We start from the raw sequence: 24,393 nt of genomic DNA on the forward strand, positions 1-24,393 counted from the left end.
AAAAAATGAAAAGTCGACCACAGAGGGATTCGAACTCCCAATCTTTTGATTGGAAGTCAGACGCCTTATTCGTTAGTCCATGCGATTGCTGGAATGTGTCGAAATTTTTAGATTTGAAATGCTCAAGATGCCGTTGTTTTCCTGCTTAGATGAGCAAATTTTCTGAAGCATTAGCTAGAGGAGAAGTTCCTTGCTGTCAATCATTGTTTTTATCTGCTGTGCATAATCCGAAATTACCTTCTCAAGAATAGAAAATTCGACCATAGAGGGATTCGAACTCCCAATCTTTTGATTCGAAGTAGATGCTTTATCCGTTGGGCCTTGCGGGTGTTGGAATGTGTCGAAATGTGTAGATTTGAAATGCTCAAGATGCTGTTGTTTTCCTTCTTAGATGAGAAAATTTTTGGGAAAGTTTAGTTGTGCGCGTCAATCTCCACAATTCGAAAAGAAACCGCTGCAACATTAGTTGGCGCAGAATTTCCTTGCTGTCAATCATGATGTTTTCATCTGCTGTGCATAATCCGAAAATACCTTCTCAAAAATGAAAAGTCGACCACAGAGGGACTCGAACTCCCAATCTTTTGATTGGAAGTCAGACGCCTTATTCGTTAGTCCATGCGGCTGCTGGAATGTGTCGAAATTTGTAGATTTGAAATGCTCAAGATGCCGTTGTTTTCCTGCTTAGATGAGCAAATTTTCTGAAGCATTAGCTAGAGGAGAAGTTCCTTGCTGTCAATCATTGTTTTTATCTGCTGTGCATAATCCGAAATTACCTTCTCAAGAATAGAAAATTCGACCATAGAGGGATTCGAACTCCCAATCTTTTGATTCGAAGTAGATGCTTTATCCGTTGGGCCTTGCGGGTGTTGGAATGTGTCGAAATGTGTAGATATGAAATGCTCAAGATGCCGTTGTTTTCCTGCTAAGATGAGCAAATTTTTCTGAAACGTTAGCTAGCGGAGAAGTTCCTTGCTGTCAATCATTATCTTTTTATCTGCTGTACATTATCTGAAAATACCTTCTCAAAAAATGAAAAGTCGTGCACAGAGAGATTCGAACCTCCAATCATCTGATTCGAAGTCAGATGGCTTATCCGTTAGGCCATGCGGCCATTGAAAGGTTTTCGTTATGGGTAGATTTTAAATGCTCTGGCTGTTGCTGTTTTACTGCTTGCTTGAGCAATTTTTCTGAAACATAAGCTAGCGGAGAAGTTCCTTGCTGTCAATCATTATCTTTTTATCTGCTGTGCAGTATCTGAAAATACCTTCTCAAAAAATGAAAAGTCGTCCACAGAGAGATTCGAACCTCCAGTAATCTGATTCGAAGTCAGATGCCTTATCCGTTAGGCCATGCGGCCATTGAAAGGTTTTCGTTATGGGTAGATTTAAAATGCTCTGGCTGCCGTGCTCGCATTAGCAAATTTTCTGAAACATTAGCTAGCGGAGAAGTTCCTTGCTGTCAATCATTATGTTTTATCTGCTGTGCGTTATCTGAATTTACCTTCTCAAAAAATGAAAAGTCGACCACAGAGGGATTCGAACCCCAAATCTTCTGATTCGAAGTTAGACGCCTTATCCGTTAGGCCATGCGGCCATTGAAAGGTTTTCGTAATGGGTAGATTTAAAATGCTCTGGCTGCCGTGCTTGCATTAGCAAATTTTCTGAAACATTAGCTAGCGGAGAAGTTCCTTGCTGTCAATCATTATGTTTTTTTCTGCTGTGCATAATCGGAAATTACCTCCTCAAAAAATGAAAAGTCGTCCACAGAGACATTCGAACCTCCAATCATCTGATTCGAAGTCAGATGCCTAATCCGTTAGGCCATGCGGCCATTGAAAGGTTTTCGTTATGGGTAGATTTAAAATGCTCTGGCTGCCGTGCTTGCATTAGCAAATTTTCTGAAACATTAGCTAGCGGAGAAGTTCCTTGCTGTCAATCATTATGTTTTATCTGCTGTGCGTTATCTGAATTTACCTTCTCAAAAAATGAAAAGTCGACCACAGAGGGATTCGAACCCCAAATCTTCTGATTCGAAGTTAGACGCCTTATCCGTTAGGCCATGCGGCCGTTAGAAGGTTTCCGAAGTGAGTAGATATAAAATGCTCAAGATGCCGTTGTTTTCCTGCTTAGATGAGCAAATTTTTCTGAAACGTTAGCTAGCGGAGAAGTTCCTTGCTGTCAATCATTATCTTTTTATCTGCTGTACATTATCTGAAAATACCTTCTCAAAAAATGAAAAGTCGTCCACAGAGAGATTCGAACCTCCAATCATCTGATTCGAAGTCAGATGGCTTATCCGTTAGGCCATGCGGCCATTGAAAGGTTTTTGTTATGGGTAGATTTTAAATGCTCTGGCTGTTGTTGTTTTACTGCTTGCTTGAGCAATTTTTCTGAAACATTAGCTAGCGGAGAAGTTCCTTGCTGTCAATCATTATCTTTTTATCTGCTGTGCAGTATCTGAAAATACCTTCTCAAAAAATGAAAAGTCGTCCACAGAGAGATTCGAACCTCCAGTAATCTGATTCGAAGTCAGATGCCTTATCCGTTAGGCCATGCGGCCATTGAAAGGTTTTCGTTATGGGTAGATTTAAAATGCTCTGGCTGCCGTGCTTGCATTAGCAAATTTTCTGAAGCATTAGCTAGCGGAGAAGTTCCTTGTTGTCAATCATTATGTTTTTATCTGCTGTGCATAATCCGAAATTACCTTCTCAAGAATCGAAAATTCGACCATAGAGGGATTCGAACTCCCAATCTTTTGATTCGAAGTAGACGCTTTATCCGTTGGGCCTTGCGGCTGTTGGAATGTGTCGAAATGTGTAGATTTGAAATGCTCAAGATGCTGTTGTTTTCCTTCTTAGATGAGAAAATTTTTGGGAAAGTTAAGTTGTGCGCGTCAATCTCCACAATTCGAAAAGAAACCGCTGCAACATTAGTTGGCGCAGAATTTCCTTGCTGTCAATCATGATGTTTTCATCTGCTGTGCATAATCCGAAAATACCTTCTCAAAAAATGAAAAGTCGACCACAGAGGGATTCGAACTCCCAATCTTTTGATTGGAAGTCAGACGCCTTATTCGTTAGTCCATGCGATTGCTGGAATGTCTCGAAATTTGTAGATTTGAAATGCTCAAGATGCCGTTGTTTTCCTGCTTAGATGAGCAAATTTTCTGAAGCATTAGCTAGAGGAGAAGTTCCTTGCTGTCAATCATTGTTTTTATCTGCTGTGCATAATCCGAAATTACCTTCTCAAGAATAGAAAATTCGACCATAGAGGGATTCGAACTCCCAATCTTTTGATTCGAAGTAGATGCTTTATCCGTTGGGCCTTGCGGGTGTTGGTATCTGTCGAATTGTGTAGATTTGAACTGCTCAAGATGCCGTTGTTTTCCTGCTTAGATGAGCAAATTTTTCTGAAACGTTAGCTAGCGGAGAAGTTCCTTGCTGTGAATCATTATCTTTTTATCTGATGTGCATTATCTGAGAATACCTTCTCAAAAAATGAAAAGTCGTCCACAGAGGGATTCGAACCCTCAATCATCTGATTCGAAGTCAGATGCCTTATCCGTTAGGCCATGCGGCCATTGAAAGGTTTTCGTTATGGGTAGATTTTAAATGCTCTGGCTGTTGTTGTTTTACTGCTTGCTTGAGCAATTTTTCTGAAACACTAAGTAGCGGAGAAGTTCCTTGCTGTCAATCATTATCTTTTTATCTGCTGTGCAGTATCTGAAAATACCTTCTCAAAAAATGAAAAGTCGTCCACAGAGAGATTCGAACCTCCAATTATCTGATTCGAAGTCAGATGCCTTATCCGTTAGGCCATGCGGCCATTGAAAGGTTGTCGTTATGGGTAGATTTAAAATGCTCTGGCTGCCGTGCTTGCATTAGCAAATTTTCCGAAACATTAGCTAGCGGAGAAGTTCCTTGCTGTCAATCATTATGTTTTATCTGCTGTGCGTTATCTGAATTTACCTTCTCAAAAAATGAAAAGTCGACCACAGAGGGATTCGAACCCCCAATCTTCTGATTCGAAGTTAGACGCCTTATCCGTTAGGCCATGCGGCCGTTAGAAGGTTTCCGAAGTGAGTAGATATAAAATGCTCTGGATGCCGTTGTTTTAGTGCTAAGATGAGCAATTTTTTGGGAAAATTTAGTTAGCGCAGAAGTATTTTGCTGTCAATCATGATTTTTTTTATCTGGTGTGCATAATCGGAAATTACCTTCTCAAAAAATGAAAATTTGATCACAGAGGGATTCGAACCTCCAATCTTCTGATTCGAAGTCAGACGCGTTATCCGTTAGGCCATGCGGCCGTTGGAAGGTTTGCGAAATGGGTAAATTTAAAATGCTCTGGATGCCGTTATTTTACTGCTAAGATGAGCAAATTTTTGGGAAAATTTAATTGGAGCAGAAGTTTTTTTGCTGTCAATCATGATGTTTTTATCTGGTGTGCATAATCGGAAATTACCTCCTCAAAAAATAAAATTCGACCACAGAGGGATTCGCACCGCCAATCTTCTGATTCGAAGTCAGACGCCTTGTCCGTTAGGGCATGCGGCCTTTGAAAGGTTTTTGAAATGGGTAGATTTAAACTGCTCTGTCTTCCGTTGTTTTACTGCTTGGATGAGCAACTTTTTCTGAAACATTAGCTAGCGGAGAAGTTCCTTGCTGTCAATCAGTATGTTTTATCTGCTGTGCGCTATCTGAATTTATCTTCTCAAAAAATGAAAAGTCGACCACAGAGGGATTCGAACCCCTAATCTTCTGATTCGAAGTCAGACGCCTTATCCGTTAGGCCTTGCGGATGTTGGTATCTGTCGAATTGTTTAGATTTGAACTGCTCAAGATGCCGTTGTTTTCCTGCTTAGATGAGCAAATTTTTCTGAAACGTTAGCTAGCGGAGAAGTTCCTTGCTGTGAATCATTATCTTTTTATCTGATGTGCATTATCTGAGAATACCTTCTCAAAAAATGAAAAGTCGTCCACAGAGGGATTCGAATCTCCAATCATCTGATTCGATGTCAGACGCCTTATCCGTTAGGCCATGCGGCCATTGAATGGTTTTCGAAATGGGTAGATTTTAAATGCTCTGGCTGTTGTTGTTTTACTGCTTGCTTGAGCAATTTTTCTGAAGCATTAGCTAGCGTAGAAGTTCCTTGCTGTCAATCATTATGTTTTATCTGCTGTGCGTTATCTGAATTTACCTTCTCAAAAAATGAAAAGTCGACCACAGAGGGATTCGAACCCCCAATCTTCTGCTTCGAAGTCTGACGCCTTATCCGTTAGGCCATGCTGCCGTTGGAAGGTTTTCGAAATGGGTAGATTTAAAAAGCTCTGGATGCCGTTGTTTTACTGCTAAGATGAGCAAATTTTTGGGAAAATTTAGTTAGCGCAGAAGTATTTTGCTGTCAATCATGATGTTTTTATCTGGTGTGCATAATCGGAAATTACCTTCTCAAAAAATGAAAATTCGACCACAGAGGGATTCGAACCCCAATCTTCTGATTCGAAGTCAGACGCCTTATCCGTTAGGCCATGAGGCCAATGAAAGGTTTTCGAAATGGGTAGATTTAAAATGCTCTGGCTGTTGTTGTTTTACTGCTTGCATGAGCAAATTTTTTGGAAATATTAGCTAGCGGAGAAGTTCCTTGCTGTCAATCATTATGTTTTATCTGCTGTGCGTTATCTGAATTTATCTTCTCAAAAAAATGAAAAGTCGACCACAGAGGGATTCGAACCACAAATATTCTGATTCGAAGTCAGACGCCTTATCCGTTAGGCCATGCGGCCGTTGGAAGCTTTTCGAAATGGGTAGATTTAAAATGCTCTGGCTGTTGTTGTTTTACTGTTTGCATGAGCAAATTTTTCTGAAATAATAGCTAGCGGAGAAGTTCCTTGCTGTCAATCATGATGTTTTTATCTGGTGTGCATAATCGGAAATTACCTTCTCAAAAAATGAAAAGTCGACCACAGAGGGATTCGAACCCCCAATCTTATGATTCGAAGTCAGACGCCTTATCCGTTAGGCAATGAGGCCATTGAAAGGTTTTCGAAATGGGTAGATTTAAAATGCTCTGGCTGTTGTTGTTTTACTGCTTGCATGAGCAAGTTTTTCTGAAATATTAGCTAGCGGAGAAGTTCCTTGCTGTCAATCATGATGTTTTTATCTGCTGCGCGTTATCTGAATTTACCTTCTCAAAAAATGAAAAGTCGACCACAGAGGGATTCGAACCACAAATCTTCTGATTCGAACCACAAATCTTCTGATTCGAAGTCAGACGCCTTATCCGTTAGGCCATGCGGCCGTTGGAAGGTTTTCGAAATGGGTAGATTTAAAATGCTGTGGCTGTTGTTGTTTTACTGCTTGCATGAGCAAATTTTTCTGAAATATTAGCTAGCGGAGAAGTTCCTTGCTGTCAATCATGATGTTTTTATCTGCTGCGCGTTATCTGAATTTACCTTCTCAAAAAATGAAAAGTCGACCACAGAGGGATTCGAAATCCAATCTTCTGATTCGATGTTAGACGCCTTATCCGTTAGGCCATGCGGCCGCTGAAAGGTTTTCAAAATGGGTAGATTTAAGATGCTCTGGATGCCGTTGTCTTACTGCTAAGATGAGCAAATTTTTGGGAAAATTTAGTTAGCGCAGAAGTTTTTTGCTGTCAATCATGATGTTTTTATCTGGTGTGGATAATCGGAAATTACCTTCTCAAAAAATGAAAATTCGACCATAGAGTGATTGGAACCTCCAATCTTCTGATTCGAAGTCAGACGCCTTATCCGTTAAGCCATTCGGCCATTGAAAGGTTTCGAAATGGGTAGATTTAAACTGCTCTGGCTGCCGTTGTTTTACTGCTAAAATGAGCAAATTTTTTTGAAACATTACTTAGCGGAGAAGTTCCTTGCTATCAATCATGATGTTTTCAACCGCTGTGCTTAATCCGAAATAACCTTCTCAAGAAATGAAAATTCGACCACAGTGGGTTTCGAACTCCCAATTTTTTTATTCGAAGTCAGACGCCTTATCCGTTAGGCCATGCTGCCGTTGGAAGGTTTTCGAAATGGGTAGATTTAAAAAGCTCTGGATGCCGTTGTTTTACTGCTAAGATGAGCAAATTTTTGGGAAAATTTAGTTAGCGCAGAAGTATTTTGCTGTCAATCATGATGTTTTTATCTGGTGTGCATAATCGGAAAATACCTTCTCAAAAAATGAAAATTCGACCACAGAGGGATTCGAACCCCCAATCTTCTGATTCGAAGTCAGACGCCTTATCCGTTAGGCCATGCGGCCGTTGGAAGGTTTTCGAAATGGGTAGATTTAAAATGCTCTGGCTGTTGTTGTTTTACTGCTTGCATGAGCAAATTTTTCTGAAATATTAGCTAGCGGAGAAGTTCCTTGCTGTCAATCATTATGTTTTATCTGCTGCGCGTTATCTGAATTTACCTTCTCAAAAAATGAAAAGTCGACCACAGAGGGATTCGAAACCCAATCTTCTGATTCGAAGTTAGACGCCTTATCCGTTAGGCCATGCGGCCGCTGAAAGGTTTTCAAAATGGGTAGATTTAATATGCTCTGGATGCCGTTGTCTTACTGCTAAGATGAGCAAATTTTTGGGAAAATTTAGTTAGCGCAGAAGTTTTTTGCTGTCAATCATGATGTTTTTATCTGGTGTGCATAATCGGAAATTACCTTCTCAAAAAATGAAAAGTCGACCACAGAGGGATTCGAAACCCAATCTTCTGATTTGAAGTTAGACGCCTTATCCGTTAGGCCATGCGGCCGCTGAAAGGTTTTCAAAATGGGTAGATTTAATATGCTCTGGATGCCGTTGTCTTACTGCTAAGATGAGCAAATTTTTGGGAAAATTTAGTTGGCGCAGAAGTTTTTTGCTGTCAATCATGATGTTTTTATCTGGTGTGCATAATCGGAAATTACCTTCTCAAAAAATGAAAATTCGACCACAGAGGGATTGGAACCTCCAATCTTCTGATTCGAAGTCAGACGCCTTATCCGTTAAGCCATTCGGCCATTGAAAGGTTTCGAAATGGGTAGATTTAAACTGCTCTGGCTGCCGTTGTTTTACTGCTAAAATGAGCAAATTTTTTTGAAATATTACTTAGCGGAGAAGTTCCTTGCTATCAATCATGATGTTTTCAACCGCTGTGCCTAATCCGAAATAACCTTCTCAAGAAATGAAAATTCGACCACAGTGGGTTTCGAACTCCCAATTTTTTTATTCGAAGTCAGACGCCTTATCCGTTAGGCCATGCTGCCGTTGGAAGGTTTGCGAAATGGGTAGATTTAAAAAGCTCTGGATGCCGTTGTTTTACTGCTAAGATGAGCAAATTTTTGGGAAAATTTAGTTAGCGCAGAAATATTTTGCTGTCAATCATGTTTTTATCTGGTGTGCATAATCGGAAAATACGTTCTCAAAAAATGAAAATTCGACCACAGAGGGATTCGAACCCCCAATCTTCTGATTTGTAGTCAGACGCCTTATCCGTTAGGCCATGAGGCGATTGAAAGGTTTTCGAAATGGGTAGATTTAAAATGCTCTGGCTGTTGTTGTTTTACTGCTTGCATGAGCAATTTTTTCTGAAATATTAGCTAGCGGAGAAGTTCCTTGCTGTCAATCATTATGTTTTATCTGCTGCGCGTTATCTGAACTTACCTTCTCAAAAAATGAAAAGTCGACCACAGAGGGATTCGAAACCCAATTTTCTGATTCGAAGTTAGACGCCTTATCTGTTAGGCCGTGCGGCCGTTGAAATGTTTTTCAAAATGGGTAGATTTAAGATGCTCTGGATGCCGTTGTTTTACTGCTAAGATGAGCAAATTTTTGTTAAAATTTAGTTAGCGCAGAAGTATTTTGCTGTCAATCATGATGTTTTTATCTGGTGTGCATAATCGGAAATTACCTTCTCAAAAAATGAAAATTCGACCAAAGAGGGATTGGAACCTCCAATCTTCTGATTCGAAGTCAGACGCCTTATCCGTTAAGCCATTTGGCCATTGAAATGTTTCGAAATGGGTAGACTTAAAATGCTCTGGCTGCCGTTGTTTTACTGCTAAGATGAGCAAATTTTTTTGAAAAATTACGTAGCGGAGAAGTTCCTTGCTATCAATCATGATGATTTAACCGCTGTGCCTAATCCGAAATAACCTTCTCAAGAAATGAAAATTCGACCACAGTGGGTTTCGAACTCCCAATTTTTTTATTCGAAGTCAGACGCCTTATCCGTTAGGCCATGCGACTGTTGGAAAGTGTCGAAATGTGTAGATTTGAAATGCTCAAGATGGCGTTGTTTTCCTTCTTGGATGAGCAAATTTTTCTGAAACATTAGCTAGCGGAGAAGTTCCTTGCTGTCAATCACTATTTTTTATCTACTGTGCGTTATCTGAATTTATCTTTTCAAAAAATGAAAAGTCGACCACAGAGGGATTCGAACTCCGATTCTGCCGTTTCGAAGTCAGACGCCTTATCCGTTAAGCCATGCGGCCGTTAGGTTTTCGAAATGGGTAGATTTAAAATGCTCTGGATGCCGTTGTTGTCCTGCTTAGATGAGCAAATTTTTCTGAAACATTAGCTAGCGGAGAAGTTCCTTGCTGTCAATCATTATGTTTCATCTGCTGTGCCGTATCTGAATTTACCTTCTCAAAAAATGAAAAGTCGACCACAGAGGGATTCGAAACCCAATTTTCTGATTCGAAGTTAGACGCCTTATCTGTTAGGCCGTGCGGCCGTTGAAATGTTTTTCAAAATGGGTAGATTTAAGATGCTCTGGATGCCGTTGTTTTACTGCTAAGATGAGCAAATTTTTGTTAAAATTTAGTTAGCGCAGAAGTATTTTGCTGTCAATCATGATGTTTTTATCTGGTGTGCATAATCGGAAATTACCTTCTCAAAAAATGAAAATTCGACCAAAGAGGGATTGGAACCTCCAATCTTCTGATTCGAAGTCAGACGCCTTATCCGTTAAGCCATTTGGCCATTGAAATGTTTCGAAATGGGTAGACTTAAAATGCTCTGGCTGCCGTTGTTTTACTGCTAAGATGAGCAAATTTTTTTGAAAAATTACGTAGCGGAGAAGTTCCTTGCTATCAATCATGATGATTTAACCGCTGTGCCTAATCCGAAATAACCTTCTCAAGAAATGAAAATTCGACCACAGTGGGTTTCGAACTCCCAATTTTTTTATTCGAAGTCAGACGCCTTATCCGTTAGGCCATGCGACTGTTGGAAAGTGTCGAAATGTGTAGATTTGAAATGCTCAAGATGGCGTTGTTTTCCTTCTTGGATGAGCAAATTTTTCTGAAACATTAGCTAGCGGAGAAGTTCCTTGCTGTCAATCACTATTTTTTATCTACTGTGCGTTATCTGAATTTATCTTTTCAAAAAATGAAAAGTCGACCACAGAGGGATTCGAACTCCGATTCTGCCGTTTCGAAGTCAGACGCCTTATCCGTTAAGCCATGCGGCCGTTAGGTTTTCGAAATGGGTAGATTTAAAATGCTCTGGATGCCGTGTTTTACTGCTAAGATGAGCAAATTTTTGGAAAAATTTAGTTGGCGCAGAAGTTTTTTGCTGTCAATCATGATGTTTTTATCTGGTGTGCATAATCGGAAATTACCTCCTCAAAAAATGAAAATTCGACCACAGAGGGATTCGAACCCCCAATCTTCTGATTCGAAGTCAGACGCCTTATCCGTTACGCCATGCGGCCTTTGAAAGGTTTTCGAAATGGGTAGATTTAAACTGTTCTGGCTTCCATTGTTTTACTGCTTGGATGAGCAAATTTTTCTGAAACATTAGCTAGCGGAGAAGTTCCTTGCTGTCAATCATTATGTTTTATCTGCTGTGCGTTATCTGAATTTATCTTCTCAAAAAAATGAAAAGTCGACCACAGAGGGATTCGAACCACAAATCTTCTGATTCGAAGTCAGACGCCTTATCCGTTAGGCCATGCGACCGTTGGAAGGTTTTCGAAATGGGTAGATTTAAAATGCTCTGGATGCCGTTGTTTTACTGCTAAGATGAGCAAATTTTCGGGAAAATTTTGTTAGCGCAGAAGTTTTTTGCTGTCAATCATGATGTTTTTATCTGTTGTGCATAATCGGAAATTACCTTCTCAAAAAATAAAAAAATTGACCACAGAGGGAGTCGAACCCCCAATCTTCTGATTCGAAGTCAGACGCCTTATCCGTTAATCCATTGGGCCATTGAAATGTTTTCGAAATGGGTAGATTTAAAACGCTCTGGCTGCCGTTGTTTTACTGCTAAGATGAGCAAATTTTTTTGAAAAATTACTTAGCGGAGAAGTTCCTTGCTGTCAATCATGATGTTTTTATCTGCTCTGCATATTCCGAAATTACCTTGTCAAAAATTGAAAAGTGGACCACAGAGGGATTCCAACCCCCAATCTTCTGATTCGAAGTCAGACGACTTATCCGTAAGGCCATGCGGCCGTTGGGAGGTTTTCGAAATGTGTAGATTTGAAATGCTCAAGATGCCGTTGTTGTCCTGCTTAGATGAGCAAATTTTTCTGAAACATTAGCTAGCGGAGAAGTTCCTTGCTGTCAATCATTATGTTTCATCTGCTGTGCCGTATCTGAATTTACCTTCTCAACAAATGAAAAGTCGACCACAAGGGATTCGAAGCCCCAATCTTCTGATTCGAAGTCAGACGCCTTATCCGTTAGGCCATGCGGCCGTTGGAAGCTTTTCGAAATGGGTAGATTTAAAATGCTCTGGATGCCGTTGTTTTACTGCTAAGATGAGCAAATTTTTGGGAAAATTTAGCGCTGTAGTTTTTTGCTGTCAATCATGATGTTCTTATCTGGTGTGCATAATCGGAAATTACCTTCTCAAAAAATGAAAAGTCGACCACAGAGGGATTCGAACCCCCAAACTTCTGATTCGAAGTCAGACGCCTTATCCATTAGGCCATGCGGCCAATGCAAGTATTTCGAAATGGGTAGATTTAAAATGCTCTGGCTGCCGTTGTTTTACTGCTTGCATGAGTAAATTTTTCTGAAACATTAGCTAGCGGAGAAGTTCCTTGCTGTCAATCATTATGTTTTATCTGCTGTGCGTTATCTGAATTTACCTTCTCAAAAAATGAAAAGTCGACCACAGAGGGATTCGAACCCCCAATCTTCTGATTCGAAGTCAGACGCCTTATCCGTTAGGCCATGCGGCCGTTGGAAGCTTTTCGAAATGGGTAGATTTAAAATGCTCTGGATGCCGTTGTTTTACTGCTAAGATGAGCAAATTTTTGGGAAAATTTAGCGCTGTAGTTTTTTGCTGTCAATCATGATGTTCTTATCTGGTGTGCATAATCGGAAATTACCTTCTCAAAAAATGAAAAGTCGACCACAGAGGGATTCGAACCCCCAAACTTCTGATTCGAAGTCAGACGCCTTATCCATTAGGCCATGCGGCCATTGCAAGTATTTCGAAATGGGTAGATTTAAAATGCTCTGGCTGCCGTTGTTTTACTGCTTGCATGAGTAATTTTTTTTCTGAAACATTAGCTAGCGGAGAAGTTCCTTGCTGTCAATCATTATGTTTTATGTGCTGTGCGTTATCTGAATTTACCTTCTCAAAAAATGAAAAGTCGACCACAGAGGGATTCGAACCCCCAATCTTCTGATTCGAAGTCAGACGCCTTATCCGTTAGGCCATGCGGCCGTTGGAAGGGTTTTAAAATGGGTAGATTTAAAATGCTCTGGATGCCGTTGTTTTACTGCTAAGATGAGCAATACTTTGGGAAAATTTAGTTAGCGCAGAAGTTTTTTGCTGTCAATCATGATGTTTTTATCTGTTGTGCATAATCGGAAATTACCTTCTCAAAAAATAAAAAAATTGACCACAGAGGTAGTCGAACCCCCAATCTTCTGATTCGAAGTCAGACGCCTTATCCGTTAGCCCATTCGGCCATTGAAATGGTTTCGAAATGGGTAGATTTAAAACGCTCTGGCTGCCGTTGTTTTACTGCTAAGATGAGCAAATTTTTTTGAAAAATTACTTAGCGGAGAAGTTCCTTGCTGTCAATCATGATGTTTTTATCTGCTCTGCATATTCCGAATTTACCTTGTCAAAAAATGAAAAGTGGACCACAGAGGGATTCGAACCCCCAATCTTCTGATGTAAGGCCATGCGGCCGTTGGGAGGTTTTCGAAATGTGTAGATTTGAAATGCTCAAGATGCCGTTGTTGTCCTGCTTAGATGAGCAAATTTTTCTGAAACATTAGCTAGCGGAGAAGTTCCTTGCTGTCAATCATTATGTTTCATCTGCTGTGCCGTATCTGAATTTACCTTCTCAACAATTGAAAAGTCGACCACAAGGGATTCGTAGCCCCAATCTTCTGATTCGAAGTCAGACGCCTTATCCGTTAGGCCATGCGGCCGTTGGAAGCTTTTCGAAATGGGTAGATTTAAAATGCTCTGGATGCCGTTGTTTCACTGCTAAGATGAGCAAATTTTTGGGAAAATTTAGCGCTGTAGTTTTTTGCTGTCAATAATGATGTTCTTATCTGGTGTGCATAATCGGAAATTACCTTCTCAAAAAATGAAAAGTCGACCACAGAGGGCTTCGAACCCCCAAACTTCTGATTCGAAGTCAGACGCCTTATCCATTAGGCCATGCGGCCAATGCAAGTATTTCGAAATGGGTAGATTTAAAATGCTCTGGCTGCCATTGTTTTACTGCTTGCATGAGTAAATTTTTCTGAAACATTAGCTAGCGGAGAAGTTCCTTGCTGTCAATCATTATGTTTTATCTGCTGTGCGTTATCTGAATTTACCTTCTCAAAAAATGAAAAGTCGACCACAGAGGGATTCGAACCCCCAATCTTCTGATTCGAAGTTAGACGCCTTATCCGTTAGGCCATGCGGCCGTTGGAAGCCTTTCGAAATGGGTAGATTTAAAATGCTCTGGATGCCGTTGTTTTACTGCTAAGATGAGCAAATTTTTGGAAAAAATTAGTTGGCGCAGAAGTTTTTTGCTGTCAATCATGATGTTTTTATCTGGTGTGCATAATCGGAAATTACCTCCTCAAAAAATGAAAATTCGACCACAGAGGGATTCGAACCCCCAATCTTCTGATTCGAAGTCAGACGCCTTATCCGTTACGCCATGCGGCCTTTGAAAGGTTTTCGAAATGGGTAGATTTAAACTGTTCTGGCTTCCGTTGTTTTACTGCTTGGATGAGCAAATTTTTCTGAAACATTAGCTAGCGGAGAAGTTCCTTGCTGTCAATCATTATGTTTTATCTGCTGTGCGTTATCTGAATTTATCTTCTCAAAAAAATGAAAAGTCGACCACAGAGGGATTCGAACCACAAATCTTCTGATTCGAAGTCAGACGCCTTATCCGTTAGGCCATGCGACCGTTGGAAGGTTTTCGAAATGGGTAGATTTAAAATGCTCTGGATGCCGTTGTTTTACTGCTAAGATGAGCAAATTTTCGGGAAAATTTTGTTAGCGCAGAAGTTTTTTGCTGTCAATCATGATGTTTTTATCTGTTGTGCATAATCGGAAATTACCTTCTCAAAAAATAAAAAAATTGACCACAGAGGGAGTCGAACCCCCAATCTTCTGATTCGAAGTCAGACGCCTTATCCGTTAATCCATTGGGCCATTGAAATGTTTTCGAAATGGGTAGATTTAAAACGCTCTGGCTGCCGTTGTTTTACTGCTAAGATGAGCAAATTTTTTTGAAAAATTACTTAGCGGAGAAGTTCCTTGCTGTCAATCATGATATGATGTTTTTATCTGCTCTGCATATTCCGAAATTACCTTGTCAAAAATTGAAAAGTGGACCACAGAGGGATTCGAACCCCCAATCTTCTGATTCGAAGTCAGACGACTTATCCGTAAGGCCATGCGGCCGTTGGGAGGTTTTCGAAATGTGTAGATTTGAAATGCTCAAGATGCCGTTGTTGTCCTGCTTAGATGAGCAAATTTTTCTGAAACATTAGCTAGCGGAGAAGTTCCTTGCTGTCAATCATTATGTTTCATCTGCTGTGCCGTATCTGAATTTACCTTCTCAACAAATGAAAAGTCGACCACAAGGGATTCGAAGCCCCAATCTTCTGATTCGAAGTCAGACGCCTTATCCGTTAGGCCATGCGGCCGTTGGAAGCTTTTCGAAATGGGTAGATTTAAAATGCTCTGGATGCCGTTGTTTTACTGCTAAGATGAGCAAATTTTTGGGAAAATTTAGCGCTGTAGTTTTTTGCTGTCAATCATGATGTTCTTATCTGGTGTGCATAATCGGAAATTACCTTCTCAAAAAATGAAAAGTCGACCACAGAGGGATTCGAACCCCCAAACTTCTGATTCGAAGTCAGACGCCTTATCCATTAGGCCATGCGGCCAATGCAAGTATTTCGAAATGGGTAGATTTAAAATGCTCTGGCTGCCGTTGTTTTACTGCTTGCATGAGTAAATTTTTCTGAAACATTAGCTAGCGGAGAAGTTCCTTGCTGTCAATCATTATGTTTTATCTGCTGTGCGTTATCTGAGTTTACCTTCTCAAAAAATGAAAAGTCGACCACAGAGGGATTCGAACCCCCAATCTTCTGATTCGAAGTCAGAAGCCTTATCCGTTAGGCCATGCGGCCGTTGGAAGCTTTTCGAAATGGGTAGATTTAAAATGCTCTGGATGCCGTTGTTTTACTGCTAAGATGAGCAAATTTTTGGGAAAATTTAGCGCTGTAGTTTTTTGCTGTCAATCATGATGTTCTTATCTGGTGTGCATAATCGGAAATTACCTTCTCAAAAAATGAAAAGTCGACCACAGAGGGATTCGAACCCCCAAACTTCTGATTCGAAGTCAGACGCCTTATCCATTAGGCCATGCGGCCATTGCAAGTATTTCGAAATGGGTAGATTTAAAATGCTCTGGCTGCCGTTGTTTTACTGCTTGCATGAGTAAATTTTTTTCTGAAACATTAGCTAGCGGAGAAGTTCCTTGCTGTCAATCATTATGTTTTATGTGCTGTGCGTTATCTGAATTTACCTTCTCAAAAAATGAAAAGTCGACCACAGAGGGATTCGAACCCCCAATCTTCTGATTCGAAGTCAGACGCCTTATCCGTTAGGCCATGCGGCCGTTGGAAGGGTTTTAAAATGGGTAGATTTAAAATGCTCTGGATGCCGTTGTTTTACTGCTAAGATGAGCAATACTTTGGGAAAATTTAGTTAGCGCAGAAGTTTTTTGCTGTCAATCATGATGTTTTTATCTGTTGTGCATAATCGGAAATTACCTTCTCAAAAAATAAAAAAATTGACCACAGAGGTAGTCGAACCCCCAATCTTCTGATTCGAAGTCAGACGCCTTATCCGTTAGCCCATTCGGCCATTGAAATGGTTTGGAAATGGGTAGATTTAAAACGCTCTGGCTGCCGTTGTTTTACTGCTAAGATGAGCAAATTTTTTTGAAAAATTACTTAGCGGAGAAGTTCCTTGCTGTCAATCATGATGTTTTTATCTGCTCTGCATATTCCGAATTTACCTTGTCAAAAAATGAAAAGTGGACCACAGAGGGATTCGAACCCCCAATCTTCTGATGTAAGGCCATGCGGCCGTTGGGAGGTTTTCGAAATGTGTAGATTTGAAATGCTCAAGATGCCGTTGTTGTCCTGCTTAGATGAGCAAATTTTTCTGAAACATTAGCTAGCGGAGAAGTTCCTTGCTGTCAATCATTATGTTTCATCTGCTGTGCCGTATCTGAATTTACCTTCTCAACAATTGAAAAGTCGACCACAAGGGATTCGTAGCCCCAATCTTCTGATTCGAAGTCAGACGCCTTATCCGTTAGGCCATGCGGCCGTTGGAAGCTTTTCGAAATGGGTAGATTTAAAATGCTCTGGATGCCGTTGTTTCACTGCTAAGATGAGCAAATTTTTGGGAAAATTTAGCGCTGTAGTTTTTTGCTGTCAATAATGATGTTCTTATCTGGTGTGCATAATCGGAAATTACCTTCTCAAAAAATGAAAAATCGACCACAGAGGGATTCGAACCCCCAAACTTCTGATTCGAAGTCAGACGCCTTATCCATTAGGCCATGCGGCCAATGCAAGTATTTCGAAATGGGTAGATTTAAAATGCTCTGGCTGCCATTGTTTTACTGCTTGCATGAGTAAATTTTTCTGAAACATTAGCTAGCGGAGAAGTTCCTTGCTGTCAATCATTATGTTTTATCTGCTGTGCGTTATCTGAATTTACCTTCTCAAAAAATGAAAAGTCGACCACAGAGGGATTCGAACCCCCAATCTTCTGATTCGAAGTTAGACGCCTTATCCGTTAGGCCATGCGGCCGTTGGAAGCCTGTCGAAATGGGTAGATTTAAAATGCTCTGGATGCCGTTGTTTTACTGCTAAGATGAGCAAATTTTTGGGAAAATTTAGCGCTGTAGTTTTTTGCTGTCAATCATGATGTTCTTATCTGGTGTGCATAATCGGAAATTACTTTCTAAAAAAATGAAAAGTCGACCACAGAGGGATTCGAACCCCCAAACTTCTGATTCGAAGTCAGACGCCTTATCCATTAGGCCATGCGGCCATTGGAAGTATTTCGAAATGGGTAGATTTAAAATGCTCTGGCTGCCGTTATTTTACTGCTTGCATGAGTAAATTTTACTGAAACATTAGCTAGCGGAGAAGTTCCTTGCTGTCAATCATTATGTTTTATCTGCTGTGCGTTATCTGAATTTACCTTCTCAAAAAATGAAAAGTCGACCACAGAGGGATTCGAACCCCCAATCTTCTGATTCGAAGTCAGACGCCTTATCCGTTAGGCCATGCCGCCGTTGGAAGGGTTTTAAAATGGGTAGATTTAAAATGCTCTGGATGCCGTTGTTTTACTGCTAAGATGAGCAATAATTTGGGAAAATTTAGTTAGCGCAGAAGTTTTTTGCTGTCAATCATGATGTTTTTATCTGTTGTGCATAATCGGAAATTATCTTCTCAAAAAATAAAAATGCGACCACAGAGGGATTCGAACCCCCAATCTTCTGATTCGAAGTCAGACGCCTTATCCGTTAGGCCATTCGGCCATTGAATTGTTTTCGAAATGGGTAGATTTAAAACGCTCTGGCTGCCGTTGTTTTACTGCTAAGATGAGCAAATTTTTTTTGAAAAATTACTTAGCGGAGAAGTTCCTTGCTGTCAAGCATGATGTTTTTATCTGCTGTGCATATTCTGAAATTACCTTGACAAAAAAATGAAAAGTCGACCACAGAGGGATTCGAACCCCCAATCTTCTGATTCGAAGTCAGACGCCTTATCCGTTAGGCCATGCGGCCGTTGGGAGGTTTTCGAAATGTGTAGATTTGAAATGCTCAATATGCCGTTGTTTTCCTGCTTAGATGAGCAAATTTTTCTGAAATATTAGCTAGCGGAGAAGTTCCTTGCTGTCAATCATTATGTTTTATCTGCTGTGCGTTATCTGAATTTACCTTCTCAAAAAATGAAAAGTCGACCACAAAGGGATTCGAACCCCCAATCTTCTGATTCGAAGTCAGACGCCTTATCCGTTAGGCCATGCGGCCGTTGGAAGCTTTTCGAAATGGGTAGATTTAAAATGCTCTGGATGCCGTTGTTTCACTGCTAAGATGAGCAAATTTTTGGGAAAATTTAGCGCTGTAGTTTTTTGCTGTCAATAATGATGTTCTTATCTGGTGTGCATAATCGGAAATTACCTTCTCAAAAAATGAAAAGTCGACCACAGAGGGATTCGAACCCCCAAACTTCTGATTCGAAGTCAGACGCCTTATCCATTAGGCCATGCGGCCAATGCAAGTATTTCGAAATGGGTAGATTTAAAATGCTCTGGCTGCCATTGTTTTACTGCTTGCATGAGTGAATTTTTCTGAAACATTAGCTAGCGGAGAAGTTCCTTGCTGTCAATCATTATGTTTTATCTGCTGTGCGTTATCTGAATTTACCTTCTCAAAAAATGAAAAGTCGACCACAGAGGGATTCGAACCCCCAATCTTCTGATTCGAAGTTAGACGCCTTATCCGTTAGGCCATGCGGCCGTTGGAAGCCTTTCGAAATGGGTAGATTTAAAATGCTCTGGATGCCGTTGTTTTACTGCTAAGATGAGCAAATTTTTGGGAAAATTTAGCGCTGTAGTTTTTTGCTGTCAATCATGATGTTCTTATCTGGTGTGCATAATCGGAAATTACCTTCTAAAAAAATGAAAAGTCGACCACAGAGGGATTCGAACCCCCAAACTTCTGATTCGAAGTCAGACGCCTTATCCATTAGGCCATGCGGCCATTGCAAGTATTTCGAAATGGGTAGATTTAAAATGCTCTGGCTGCCGTTATTTTACTGCTTGCATGAGTAAATTTTACTGAAACATTAGCTAGCGGAGAAGTTCCTTGCTGTCAATCATTATGTTTTATCTGCTGTGCGTTATCTGAATTTACCTTCTCAAAAAATGAAAAGTCGACCACAGAGGGATTCGAACCCCCAATCTTCTGATTCGAAGTCAGACGCCTTATCCGTTAGGCCATGCCGCCGTTGGAAGGGTTTTAAAATGGGTAGATTTAAAATGCTCTGGATGCCGTTGTTTTACTGCTAAGATGAGCAATAATTTGGGAAAATTTAGTTAGCGCAGAAGTTTTTTGCTGTCAATCATGATGTTTTTATCTGTTGTGCATAATCGGAAATTATCTTCTCAAAAAATAAAAATGCGACCACAGAGGGATTCGAACCCCCAATCTTCTGATTCGAAGTCAGACGCCTTATCCGTTAGGCCATTGGGCCATTGAATTGTTTTCGAAATGGGTAGATTTAAAACGCTCTGGCTGCCGTTGTTTTACTGCTAAGATGAGCAAATTTTTTTTGAAAAATTACTTAGCGGAGAAGTTCCTTGCTGTCAAGCATGATGTTTTTATCTGCTGTGCATATTCTGAAATTACCTTGACAAAAAAATGAAAAGTCGACCACAGAGGGATTCGAACCCCCAATCTTCTGATTCGAAGTCAGACGCCTTATCCGTTAGGCCATGCGGCCGTTGGGAGGTTTTCGAAATGTGTAGATTTGAAATGCTCAATATGCCGTTGTTTTCCTGCTTAGATGAGCAAATTTTTCTGAAATATTAGCTAGCGGAGAAGTTCCTTGCTGTCAATCATTATGTTTTATCTGCTGTGCGTTATCTGAATTTACCTTCTCAAAAATGAAAAGTCGACCACAAAGGGATTCGAACCCCCAATCTTCTGATTCGAAGTCAGACGCCTTATCCGTTAGGCCATGCGGCCGTTTGAAGCTTTTCGAAATGGGTAGATTTAAAATGCTCTGGATGCCGTTGTTTTACTGCTAAGATGAGCAAATTTTTGGGAAAATTTAGCGCTGTAGTTTTTTGCTGTCAATAATGATGTTCTTATCTGGTGTGCATAATCGGAAATTACCTTCTCAAAAAATGAAAAGTCGACCACAGAGGGATTCGAACCCCCAAACTTCTGATTCGAAGTCAGACGCCTTATCCATTAGGCCATGCGGCCAATGCAAGTATTTCGAAATGGGTAGATTTAAAATGCTCTGGCTGCCATTGTTTTACTGCTTGCATGAGTAAATTTTTCTGAAACATTAGCTAGCGGAGAAGTTCCTTGCTGTCAATCATTATGTTTTATCTGCTGTGCGTTATCTGAATTTACCTTCTCAAAAAATGAAAAGTCGACCACAGAGGGATTCGAACCCCCAATCTTCTGATTCGAAGTCAGACGCCTTATCCGTTAGGCCATGCGGCCGTTGGAAGCTTTTCGAAATGGGTAGATTTAAAATGCTCTGGATGCCGTTGTTTTACTGCTAAGATGAGCAAATTTTTGGGAAAATTTAGCGCTGTAGTTTTTTGCTGTCAATCATGATGTTCTTATCTGGTGTGCATAATCGGAAATTACCTTCTAAAAAAATGAAAAGTCGACCACAGAGGGATTCGAACCCCCAAACTTCTGATTCGAAGTCAGACGCCTTATCCATTAGGCCATGCGGCCATTGCAAGTATTTCGAAATGGGTAGATTTAAAATGCTCTGGCTGCCGTTATTTTACTGCTTGCATGAGTAAATTTTTCTGAAACATTAGCTAGCGGAGAAGTTCCTTGCTGTCAATCATTATGTTTTATCTGCTGTGCGTTATCTGAATTTACCTTCTCAAAAAATGAAAAGTCGACCACAGAGGGATTCGAACCCCCAATCTTCTGATTCGAAGTCAGACGCCTTATCCGTTAGGCCATGCGGCCGTTGGAAGGGTTTTAAAATGGGTAGATTTAAAATGCTCCGGATGCCGTTGTTTTACTGCTAAGATGAGCAATAATTTGGGAAAATTTATTTAGCGCAGAAGTTTTTTGCTGTCAATCATGATGTTTTCATCTGTTGTGCATAATCGGAAATTATCTTCTCAAAAAATAAAAATGCGACCACAGAGGGATTCGAACCCCCAATCTTCTGATTCGAAGTCAGACGCCTTATCCGTTAGGCCATTCGGCCATTGAATTGTTTTCGAAATGGGTAGATTTAAAACGCTCTGGCTGCCGTTGTTTTACTGCTAAGATGAGCAAATTTTTTTTGAAAAATTACTTAGCGGAGAAGTTCCTTGCTGTCAAGCATGATGTTTTTATCTGCTGTGCATATTCTGAAATTACCTTGACAAAAAAATGAAAAGTCGACCACAGAGGGATTCGAACCCCCGATCTTCTGATTCGAAGTCAGACGCCTTATCCGTTAGGCCATGCGGCCGTTGGGAGGTTTTCGAAATGTGTAGATTTGAAATGCTCAATATGCCGTTGTTTTCCTGCTTAGATGAGCAAATTTTTCTGAAATATTAGCTAGCGGAGAAGTTCCTTGCTGTCAATCATTATGTTTTATCTGCTGTGCGTTATCTGAATTTACCTTCTCAAAAAATAAAAATTCGATCACAGAGGGATTCGAACCACCAATCTTCTGATTCGAAGTCGGACGCCTTATCCGTTAGCCCATTCGGCCATTGAAATGTTTTCGAAATGGGTAGATTTAAAACGCTCTGGCTGCCGTTGTTTTACTGCTAAGATGAGCAAATTTTTTTGAAAAGTTACTTAGCGGAGAAGTTCCTTGCTGTCAATCATGATGTTTTTATCTGCTCTGCATATTCCGAAATTACCTTGTCAAAAAATGAAAAGTCGACCGCAGAGGGATTCGAACCCCCAATCTTCTGATTCGAATTCAGACGACTTATCCGTAAGGCCATGCGGCCGTTGGGAGGTTTTCGAAATGTGTAGATTTGAAATGCTCAAGATGCCGTTGTTTTCCTGCTTAGATGAGCAAATTTTTCTGAAACATTAGCTAGCGGAGAAGTTCCTTGCTGTCAATCATTATGTTTTATCTGCTGTGCATTATCTGAATTTACCTTCTCAACAAATGAAAAGTCGACCACAAGGGATTCGAACCCCCAATCTTCTGATTCGAAGTCAGACGCCTTATCCGTTAGGCCATGCGGCCGTTGGATGATTTTCGAAATGGGTAAATTTAAAATGCTCTGGATGCCGTTGTTTTACTGCTAAGATGAGCAAATTTTTGGGAAAATTTAGCGCTGTAGTTTTTTGCTGTCAATCATGATGTTCTTATCTGGTGTGCATAATCGGAAATTACCTTCTCAAAAAATGAAAATTCGACCACAGAGGGATTCGAACCCCCAAACTTCTGATTCGAAGTCAGACTACTGCTAAGATGAGCAAATTTTTGGGAAAAAATTTAGTTAGCGCAGAATTTCCTTGCTGTCAATCATGATGTTTTTATATGCTGTGCATAATCCGAAATTACCTTCTCAAGAAATGAAAATTTGACCACAGAGGGGTTCGAACTCTGATTTTTTGATTTTAAGTCAGACGCCTTATCCGTTAGTCCATGCGGCTATTGGAATGTGTCGATATGTGTAGGTTTGAAATGCTCAAGATGCTGTAGTTTTCCTGCTTAGATGAGAAAATTTTTGGGAAAGTTTAGTTGTGCGCGTCAATCTCCACAATTCGAAAAGAAACCGCTGCATTATCAGTTAGCGCAGAGTTTCCTTGCTGTCAATCATGATGTTTTTATCTGCTGTGCATAATCCGAAAATACCTTATCAAAAAATGAAAAGTCGACCACAGATGATTCGTAGCCCGAATCTTCTGATTCGAAGTCAGACGCTTTATCCGTTAGGCCATTCGGCCGTTGGAAGGTTTTCGAAATTGGTAGATTTAAAATGCTCTGGATGCCGTTGTTTTACTGCTAAGATGAGCAAATTTTTGGGAAAATTTAGTTAGCGCAGAGTTTTCTTGCTGTCAACCAAGATGTTTTTATCTGCTGTGCATAATCCGAAATTACCTTCTCAAGAAATGAAAATTCGACCACAGAGGGATTCGAACTCCCAATCTTTTGATTGGAAGTCTGACGCCTTATCCGTTAGGCCAGGCGGCCGGTTGAAGGTTGCCGTAATGTGTAGATTTATAGTGCTCAAGATGCCGTTGTTTACTGCTCAGATGAGCAAATTTTTTTGAAAAATTTTTTAGCGCAGAAGAGCCTTGCTGTCAATCATGATGTTTTTATCTGCTGTGCATAATCCGAAATTACCTTACCAAAAAATGAACAGTCGACCACAGAGGGATTCGAATCTCCAAGCTTCTTATTCGAAGTCAGACGCGTTATCCGTTAGGCCATGCGGCCGTTGGAAGGCAAGTTTTAATGGGTAGGTTTAAAATGCTCTGGATGCCGTTGTTTTACTGCTAAGATGAGCAAATTTTTGGGAAAAAATTTAGTTAGCGCAGAATTTCCTTGCTGTCAATCATGATGTTTTTATCTGCTGTGCATAATCCGAAATTACCTTCTCAAGAAATGAAAATGTGACCACAGAGGGGTTCGAACTCTCAATTTTTGATTATAAGTCAGACGCCTTATCCGTTAGTCCATGCGGCTATTGGAATGTGTCGAAGTGTGTAGATTTGAAATGCTCAAAATGCTGTTGTTTTCCTTCTTAGATGAGAAAATTTTTGGGAAAGTTTAGTTGTGCGCGTCAATCTCCACAATTCGAAAAGAAACCGCTGCATTATTAGTTAGCGCAGAGTTTCCTTGCTGTCAATCATGATGTTTTTATCTGCTGTGCATAATCAGAAAATACCTTCTCAAAATATGAAAAGTCGACCACAGAGGGATTCGTAGCCCGAATCTTCTGATTCGTAGTCAGACGCTTTATCCGTTAGGCCATGCGGACGTTGGAAGGATTTCGAAATTGGTAGATTTAAAATGCTCTGGATGCCGTTGTTTTACTGCTAAGATGAGCAAATTTTTGGGAAAATTTAGTTAGCGCAGAGTTTTCTTGCTCTCAACCAAGATGTTTTTATCTGCTGTGCATAATCCGAAATTACCTTCTCAAGAA

The 24,393-nt window shown here is 40.4% G+C and overlaps 1 protein-coding gene and 37 non-coding genes across 40 annotated transcripts in view; 1 reads left to right on the top strand and 37 right to left on the bottom strand.

Annotated features, from left to right (window-relative positions):
• LOC134846984 (xaa-Pro aminopeptidase ApepP-like) overlaps positions 1 to 24,393 on the top strand; it is a 172,784-nt gene that overhangs the window by 66,117 nt on the left and 82,274 nt on the right. The gene's annotated exons all lie outside the window — the stretch shown is intronic.
• Positions 3,506 to 3,578, bottom strand: Trnar-ucg (transfer RNA arginine (anticodon UCG)). Its single transcript has one exon. It is a non-coding gene; the product is annotated as a tRNA-Arg (tRNA).
• On the bottom strand, positions 3,988 to 4,060 carry Trnar-ucg (transfer RNA arginine (anticodon UCG)). The gene has a single exon. It is a non-coding gene; the product is annotated as a tRNA-Arg (tRNA).
• Trnar-ucg (transfer RNA arginine (anticodon UCG)) lies at positions 5,467 to 5,538 on the bottom strand. The gene has a single exon. It is a non-coding gene; the product is annotated as a tRNA-Arg (tRNA).
• On the bottom strand, positions 7,214 to 7,286 carry Trnar-ucg (transfer RNA arginine (anticodon UCG)). The gene has a single exon. It is a non-coding gene; the product is annotated as a tRNA-Arg (tRNA).
• On the bottom strand, positions 8,441 to 8,514 carry Trnac-aca (transfer RNA cysteine (anticodon ACA)). Its single transcript has one exon. It is a non-coding gene; the product is annotated as a tRNA-Cys (tRNA).
• Trnar-ucg (transfer RNA arginine (anticodon UCG)) lies at positions 10,648 to 10,720 on the bottom strand. Its single transcript has one exon. It is a non-coding gene; the product is annotated as a tRNA-Arg (tRNA).
• On the bottom strand, positions 11,878 to 11,950 carry Trnar-ucg (transfer RNA arginine (anticodon UCG)). The gene has a single exon. It is a non-coding gene; the product is annotated as a tRNA-Arg (tRNA).
• Trnar-ucg (transfer RNA arginine (anticodon UCG)) lies at positions 12,124 to 12,196 on the bottom strand. The gene has a single exon. It is a non-coding gene; the product is annotated as a tRNA-Arg (tRNA).
• Trnar-ucg (transfer RNA arginine (anticodon UCG)) lies at positions 12,367 to 12,439 on the bottom strand. Its single transcript has one exon. It is a non-coding gene; the product is annotated as a tRNA-Arg (tRNA).
• Trnar-ucg (transfer RNA arginine (anticodon UCG)) lies at positions 12,615 to 12,687 on the bottom strand. Its single transcript has one exon. It is a non-coding gene; the product is annotated as a tRNA-Arg (tRNA).
• Trnar-ucg (transfer RNA arginine (anticodon UCG)) lies at positions 13,577 to 13,649 on the bottom strand. Its single transcript has one exon. It is a non-coding gene; the product is annotated as a tRNA-Arg (tRNA).
• Trnar-ucg (transfer RNA arginine (anticodon UCG)) lies at positions 13,823 to 13,895 on the bottom strand. Its single transcript has one exon. It is a non-coding gene; the product is annotated as a tRNA-Arg (tRNA).
• On the bottom strand, positions 14,070 to 14,142 carry Trnar-ucg (transfer RNA arginine (anticodon UCG)). The gene has a single exon. It is a non-coding gene; the product is annotated as a tRNA-Arg (tRNA).
• Positions 15,305 to 15,377, bottom strand: Trnar-ucg (transfer RNA arginine (anticodon UCG)). The gene has a single exon. It is a non-coding gene; the product is annotated as a tRNA-Arg (tRNA).
• Positions 15,551 to 15,623, bottom strand: Trnar-ucg (transfer RNA arginine (anticodon UCG)). Its single transcript has one exon. It is a non-coding gene; the product is annotated as a tRNA-Arg (tRNA).
• Trnar-ucg (transfer RNA arginine (anticodon UCG)) lies at positions 15,794 to 15,866 on the bottom strand. The gene has a single exon. It is a non-coding gene; the product is annotated as a tRNA-Arg (tRNA).
• Trnar-ucg (transfer RNA arginine (anticodon UCG)) lies at positions 16,042 to 16,114 on the bottom strand. Its single transcript has one exon. It is a non-coding gene; the product is annotated as a tRNA-Arg (tRNA).
• Positions 17,004 to 17,076, bottom strand: Trnar-ucg (transfer RNA arginine (anticodon UCG)). The gene has a single exon. It is a non-coding gene; the product is annotated as a tRNA-Arg (tRNA).
• On the bottom strand, positions 17,250 to 17,322 carry Trnar-ucg (transfer RNA arginine (anticodon UCG)). The gene has a single exon. It is a non-coding gene; the product is annotated as a tRNA-Arg (tRNA).
• On the bottom strand, positions 17,493 to 17,565 carry Trnar-ucg (transfer RNA arginine (anticodon UCG)). The gene has a single exon. It is a non-coding gene; the product is annotated as a tRNA-Arg (tRNA).
• Trnar-ucg (transfer RNA arginine (anticodon UCG)) lies at positions 17,739 to 17,811 on the bottom strand. Its single transcript has one exon. It is a non-coding gene; the product is annotated as a tRNA-Arg (tRNA).
• Positions 17,986 to 18,058, bottom strand: Trnar-ucg (transfer RNA arginine (anticodon UCG)). The gene has a single exon. It is a non-coding gene; the product is annotated as a tRNA-Arg (tRNA).
• Positions 18,235 to 18,307, bottom strand: Trnar-ucg (transfer RNA arginine (anticodon UCG)). Its single transcript has one exon. It is a non-coding gene; the product is annotated as a tRNA-Arg (tRNA).
• Positions 18,481 to 18,553, bottom strand: Trnar-ucg (transfer RNA arginine (anticodon UCG)). The gene has a single exon. It is a non-coding gene; the product is annotated as a tRNA-Arg (tRNA).
• On the bottom strand, positions 18,724 to 18,796 carry Trnar-ucg (transfer RNA arginine (anticodon UCG)). Its single transcript has one exon. It is a non-coding gene; the product is annotated as a tRNA-Arg (tRNA).
• On the bottom strand, positions 18,970 to 19,042 carry Trnar-ucg (transfer RNA arginine (anticodon UCG)). The gene has a single exon. It is a non-coding gene; the product is annotated as a tRNA-Arg (tRNA).
• On the bottom strand, positions 19,213 to 19,285 carry Trnar-ucg (transfer RNA arginine (anticodon UCG)). The gene has a single exon. It is a non-coding gene; the product is annotated as a tRNA-Arg (tRNA).
• On the bottom strand, positions 19,459 to 19,531 carry Trnar-ucg (transfer RNA arginine (anticodon UCG)). The gene has a single exon. It is a non-coding gene; the product is annotated as a tRNA-Arg (tRNA).
• Trnar-ucg (transfer RNA arginine (anticodon UCG)) lies at positions 19,955 to 20,027 on the bottom strand. The gene has a single exon. It is a non-coding gene; the product is annotated as a tRNA-Arg (tRNA).
• Trnar-ucg (transfer RNA arginine (anticodon UCG)) lies at positions 20,200 to 20,272 on the bottom strand. Its single transcript has one exon. It is a non-coding gene; the product is annotated as a tRNA-Arg (tRNA).
• Positions 20,443 to 20,515, bottom strand: Trnar-ucg (transfer RNA arginine (anticodon UCG)). Its single transcript has one exon. It is a non-coding gene; the product is annotated as a tRNA-Arg (tRNA).
• Trnar-ucg (transfer RNA arginine (anticodon UCG)) lies at positions 20,689 to 20,761 on the bottom strand. The gene has a single exon. It is a non-coding gene; the product is annotated as a tRNA-Arg (tRNA).
• Positions 20,932 to 21,004, bottom strand: Trnar-ucg (transfer RNA arginine (anticodon UCG)). Its single transcript has one exon. It is a non-coding gene; the product is annotated as a tRNA-Arg (tRNA).
• Positions 21,178 to 21,250, bottom strand: Trnar-ucg (transfer RNA arginine (anticodon UCG)). Its single transcript has one exon. It is a non-coding gene; the product is annotated as a tRNA-Arg (tRNA).
• Positions 21,425 to 21,497, bottom strand: Trnar-ucg (transfer RNA arginine (anticodon UCG)). The gene has a single exon. It is a non-coding gene; the product is annotated as a tRNA-Arg (tRNA).
• On the bottom strand, positions 21,674 to 21,746 carry Trnar-ucg (transfer RNA arginine (anticodon UCG)). Its single transcript has one exon. It is a non-coding gene; the product is annotated as a tRNA-Arg (tRNA).
• On the bottom strand, positions 22,413 to 22,484 carry Trnar-ucg (transfer RNA arginine (anticodon UCG)). Its single transcript has one exon. It is a non-coding gene; the product is annotated as a tRNA-Arg (tRNA).

Source organism: Symsagittifera roscoffensis, chromosome 5 (genome assembly GCF_963678635.1).
Source record: "Symsagittifera roscoffensis chromosome 5, txSymRosc1.1, whole genome shotgun sequence".
NCBI classification, from domain to species: Eukaryota; Metazoa; Xenacoelomorpha; order Acoela; family Convolutidae; genus Symsagittifera; species Symsagittifera roscoffensis.